This window comes from Phyllostomus discolor, chromosome 13, assembly GCF_004126475.2.
Source record: "Phyllostomus discolor isolate MPI-MPIP mPhyDis1 chromosome 13, mPhyDis1.pri.v3, whole genome shotgun sequence".
NCBI classification, from domain to species: domain Eukaryota; kingdom Metazoa; phylum Chordata; class Mammalia; order Chiroptera; family Phyllostomidae; genus Phyllostomus; species Phyllostomus discolor.
This window is the reverse complement of record NC_040915.2, coordinates 15,625,986-15,631,985: the sequence shown is the minus strand read 5'-3', so window position 1 is coordinate 15,631,985 and position 6,000 is coordinate 15,625,986.

Below are 6,000 nucleotides of genomic sequence, written 5' to 3'. Positions count from 1 at the left end.
AGCTCCTACCCTTTGCGACAGCATGGATGGAACTGGAGAGCATTATGCTAAGTGAAATAAGCCAGGTGGTGAAGGACAAATACCATATGATCTCGCCTATAAGTGGAACCTATTCTACAGAACAAACAAGCAAGCAGAATATGGCCAGAGACATTGCGATAAAGAAAAAGACTAACAGTGGCCAGAGGGGAGGGGAGGAGGGGGAATGGGGGAAGAGAGAGAAAGGGCCATCAAGGAGCATGTATGGAGGACACATGGACCAAGCCAAAGGGGGCAGGCTCGAGGGTGGGAGGTGGGGATGAGTAGGGTGAGGGTGGGAGGGGGCATGGTGGATGGGGTGAAAATGGAGACAACTGTACTTGAACAACAATAAAAAATAAATTTAAAAATAAAACTAATAATTAATGATAAAATAGAACAATACAACAGTATACTATAATGAAAGTTATGTAAACGTGGCCTCACTGTAATAACTGATCTGATAACCAAGATGGCTACTAAGTGACTAAGGGATTACTAGCACATGCAGAGGGTCAGGCTGGACAAAGGGAGGATTCACATCCCAGGCAGGACAGGGCACAATTCCATCACACCACACAGAATGGCACACCATTTAAAACTTCTGAGTTGTTTATTTCTGAGATTTTCCACTTAATATTTTCAGACCACGCTTAACCACAGAGAGCAAGCATGAAGCACAAAAAGCATGGATGGGGGACTACTATAGTTAGACCTGAGTCCAAATCTTAGCTTTACCTCTTATAAATAATAGCCTGGGGCAAGTTTCTCAATTTCTTCAAGCCTCAGTTTGCTCATTTTAAAACTGCATTAGTAGTAGGAACTCATGCATTGTGTTGTTGTGAAAAATAAATAAATGAATTAATGAGCATAAATAGGCGTATACAATACCTAATGCATAGCAAGCCCCTGGAATAGTAACACTTTTTGCTTTATGTGCCTAAGTCCCAAAGTTTGGTAACTGCCTGGATCAAAAGGTGGGGAGAAAAGAGCAGAAGACAGTGTCCCAGATGAAGTCAAAATTTCCAGCTCACATTCCCATTCCTAATACTCACCAATACCCACCTTACCTCACCATCCTAAACACTAAAACTGCATCTCCCAGCCCCTTTCAGTTAGGTAGGGCCAGGGCCAGAACTAATGTGGGACCAGCAAGGGGCCTAAGGTGAAGAACTAGAAAGAGCCATGGGCTCTCAGAGTCTCACAGGTGTCATTCCTATGTTTGCATGACCCTAAGAACCAGGGCCTCCTTTGATTTTTGCACTAGGTGCCTTACGGCTCTCACCCTAGTCCCCACCCTGGGGAAGGCCATTGACAAGGTCTGGCCAGTGAGCTGCAGCTGGGAGTGACACTTCCAAACCAGCTCTCGGTGATTCTCCACACTCTCTTTCCCTGCCATAGCAACCAAGGAGGTGGCCCAGTGTAGATGGCAGAGCTCAGGGCCTATGTCAATCAGGGTCCCCTCCCTACCTATGTGGACACGTAACATGATCCAGAAATCAAATGTTGTTGTGATGAGCCACTGAGATTTGTAGAATGTTGGCTCCTGCAGCAAAACACCTAGCCTATTCTTACTTACTCTTACTCTTACTCTTAGCATGATGCCAATTAAAAAAAAAAACTACTTTATTTTTGTTGCTCTCAGCATGAGTCCCAAACCCAGGCATAGTGAAGTTTAAACCTAACCCTTCCTAGTTGTATTTTCTCTGAGCCTCATTTCTCTCAGCCAATAAAATGACACCAATAAGCCATGGCTGGCAGGGTTATTGTGTGGGGTATGTTGCATCCTCGTTGGCTGTAAAGGGGAATGTCCTTCCTTAGAAGCTTCTTGTGGGCAAGGAACATCTCTATATCACTGAGGCCTGGCATATGACAAATGTTCAACAGATGTGTATTGATTAAAGTAAAGGAAGACTTGAGTTTACAAGTCACAGAGAATTTTCTGCAAGGTGAAAGCTGTGAGCCATCACTGATCCAAGAAAATGGCCCAGATTTTCTCCTGTGTCTCTCTGTGAATCTCTTATTCTTTCAGTGAGTGCCTGCATCAGCTGGGTTGTCAAGGTTACCTCTCATCATCTTTGGAATATTATTAGATGTTGACCCATATTGTGTCAAAATTATACATAGACCAGGATGTGTGGTTGCCTTCCCTACTGTTCTGACTATTGTCACTCTCTTTTCTGATCCGTTTCCCTCATTCTGCTGTATTTAAATTTGTAAAAGATTTTACAGCTTGGCTTTTCACCAGAGTGAGATATCATTCTGTATTATACTGACTCAGTGGGATTTCAAGGGACTCGGATTCAAACCATGAATAAGTTGCAAGTTCTTTTCTTAGCATTTAGGTGAGATTCTTCTTCTTTCTAAAGCTGTAGATGTGGAATTCCTTTCATAGTTATGACCAGTTCTCTTCCTTTCTTAAGTTTTCATCATCATCATCACCATCATCACCATCATTATCTCAGCAGTTTGTTTGGTCCTCTGTTAGGTACTATGCTAAGTATTTGATGTTCATTATATATTGCTTTAGCCTCACCACAACCATATGAAAGAGATGCTGGTATTAGTCCTGTTTTACAGATGAGAAAACTGAGACTCAAGAGAGTGAGTGCCCTGGCTGGTGTGGCTAGTGGACTGAGTGCCAGCCTGGGAATGGAAAGGTCGCTGGTTTGATTCCCATTCAGGGCACATACCTGGGTTGTGGGCCAGGTCCCCAGGTGGGGGGTGTGGGTGAGGCAACTGATTGATATATCTCTCATATATTGATGTTTCTCTCCCTCTCTTTCTCCCTCCCTTCCCCTCTCTCTAAACATAAATAAATTAAATCTTAAAAAAAAAGAGAATAAGTAAGTTGTCCAAAAATATACAGTCCTAAATATCAGAGGTAAAATTAAATTTAGGTTTTGGTTTGACTTCAAATCCTGCGATTTTAGCTTTCTGTTGTACTGACTAAGTAAGAGATAAAAGTGATCTCATGGGTGACCCAATTCCTTCCAGTTTCATGAAGTTTTAAAACATATATTTGAAAAATGGCAGTGATACCTAATATTCTGAGTATTTCAGTAGGGATAGAAAATGGAGAATAATTTGATGACACAGTCTGAAAAATTGGACTTAAATAAAACATTACTCAGAAAAATACCCTCCAATTTCTTTATAATCTAGACTTTTAAGAGAACAAAAAGGGGATGTTATTTGGCAAAATAACTTATTGGGAGAAATATTTTTAAAGTCACTTTTAAAGGTGTGCATGGTAAGGTTTTAAAAGTTAAGGAAGAGAAAATGTACACTAATATTATTCTTCGGGCCAGTAGAAAACATGATACTTTGTTAAAAATTTTTCTTCAAAAATATGATCTTTAAAAACTGAATTTCTTTAATTGTTGAGTTGAGCATCTTATGTTTGTTGGCCATTTTTATTTCCCTCTGTGGGGATTTCTATTCAAAAAAATTGCTATTTTCTATTGAAATGTATATGTGTATATATAAATAATTTACATGAACATTTGATATATTATAGAAATTTGACCTTTTGATTGTCATATTGTAAATATTTCCCAAGTTTGTTTATACTTTCTTTGTTTATGGCACTTTACATTTAAATTTATTTTTAATTTTTGTGTTCAGGAAGGTAGTTTTGATGCTTCCTATGATAAGGAAAAAAAATTGGATGGCAAACCTACTTTCACAAATCTACTTCATGCCAATAACGAGAAGGCAGGGAGCCGCTGTGTAATTTGTGAGGCAATTTGCAGAATGCTTCCTGTTAGTCTCTGGGCATCATTAAGTAATAGCCATGTGCCGATTTGGCTACTTTCCATGCAAGGCCTTACAGCCACTCTATCAGCGCTCCCATCAGTTTGCAATGCCTGGCTGGTCATAATAGGTGTTAACACCAGTCCATAAAACTACTGATACTTTACGATTTGTTGAAATGTCAAGTGATTTGCTGCCCAGAGAAAGAATGAAAGACAGCTGGGAAGGAGGGGGAAAGAAACCAAGAGAGAAGGGAATTAAAAGAAAAGGAAGGAAATAGGAGAAGTTAAAAGATAAATTAAAAAGTAGGAAAGAAAATTATTGAAAGAAAAAGGAAAGGTAAGGAGAAAGAACAGAAGGACTGAAAGAAGTAGAGAGTCAAATATAAGCAAAGATGGTTGGATGAATGGATGGACAGATGAGTGGTTGGGAGGGAGGAAAGAAGGAAAGGGAGGGAGGAAGGAAAGAAAAAAAAAAACAAAAGAAAAAGGTTTGAAGGCTTAACCATTTCAACCACACAAAGAATCATAAATACTAGGGATGACTTCTAGTCTAACTTACCTTCTCTCACACTTTCTGGTCCTCTGGAAACTTGCTATTGGCTTGAACTGACTTCAAGCAATATACAACATAAATAATATTATGGCCAAAATGGGTTTTCTTCTAGACCAGAAAATCTCACCCTATGCATTGTTTTAAAAGTATAGCACATTGCCTTAACAGAATTTGACCCATAATATGTAAAATCTAAACAGACAAATGACCTAGCAGTTCCTTCCTACTTTAAAATTTTAAAAAAGCAAGTTGTTTGTCTTTTATAATAAAAAAATGTACTTTAAAGGAAATTATGGTCACTCAGGAAAAAGCTAAAATCTTCAGTACTGTTTGATAGAATTTTGATTTTTTGTCACAGATACCTGAGGAACATTGTATTCTTTTTTATTGCTGTTTGAGGCCAGATAGTTGAAGATACAAAGAGGCAGGAGGTTGATGTCAGTGCACTTGGCTTTTCATTTCATTTCATTTAAGTTAGAGATACGGCGTTCCTAAGAAGGGAAGCAGATGACAAGTTGTTGAACGTTGAAAGGAACAATTCTGAATGACTGGAAAACAAAAGCATTTCTCCCCATGCCCTCAAACACAGAAAAGATCCTTTTTCACATGATTTAAAGGTACCCTCTTGCTCTGACAGTCAGGAGACAGGACTGAGAGCTCAAATTTATCTCAGTCCCTTGATTCTATATGATCCTATAACAGTTTAAAAAAAAATCTCTTTGCCCTTACTAACTGGTTATGGCCTTAATTTTCTACTTTATTTTGTCAATGGGGACTTGGCTTCATTCTGTTTGCGTATTTGGGATGGCACGCCGCTGTACCAGCTCAGCTGTTCAGAATTTGTTCCAATGAGCCACGTTGATTCCATCCATTCATTCAACAAATATTTTTATTGAGCTACCTACCCACCCAGCACTGTTTTAGGTGGAGCATAGGCATAAACAACACAATTTAAAAACAAAACAAAACCCTTCTGCCAGAGAATTTGCACTCTAGTTGAAGGGTGGGGAGAGAGAAATAGACAACGAATCAGTTGGTATGATAATATATAGTATGTTATATTAGGTAGTAATAGGTGCAACAGAGAAAAATAAAACTAGAGGCTGGAGAAGGCAGATAGTAGAGGAGCCCTAATTTTCAGTAGAATAATAGAGCCTTCAAGTGAGACGGTCTCTCTGATGAAGAGACACTTGCACAAACATCTGAAAAAGTTAAGGAGTGAGACGTGGGTATACCCCAGGGATCTCTGCAGGCAAAGGGAACATGCCTGAGTACAGACATTTGGGATGCAGGGATGAAGCACCATGAGTGTAGGGAAGCTCAGGGAGATTGGGGCCAGATCTTTTTTTTTAAAGATTTTTTAAAATTTATTTACACCGAGAAAGAGAGAGAGAGAAACATCAATGTGCGGTTGCTGGGGGTTATGGCCTGCAACCCAAGCATGTACCCTGGCTGGGAATCGAACCTGCGACACTTTGGTTTGAAGCCCGTGCTCAATCCACTGAGCTACGCCAGCCAGGGCAAGGGACCAGATATTGTAGGGCCGAGTAGGTCATTGGAAGGACCTAGGCTCTAACTGTGAGTGAGATGAAGAGAAAAGCAGCCACTGAGGACTTGTGCAGAGGGACATGAGCCATATTTCCCATCATTCCCTTGGCTGCTGGGCAGAGA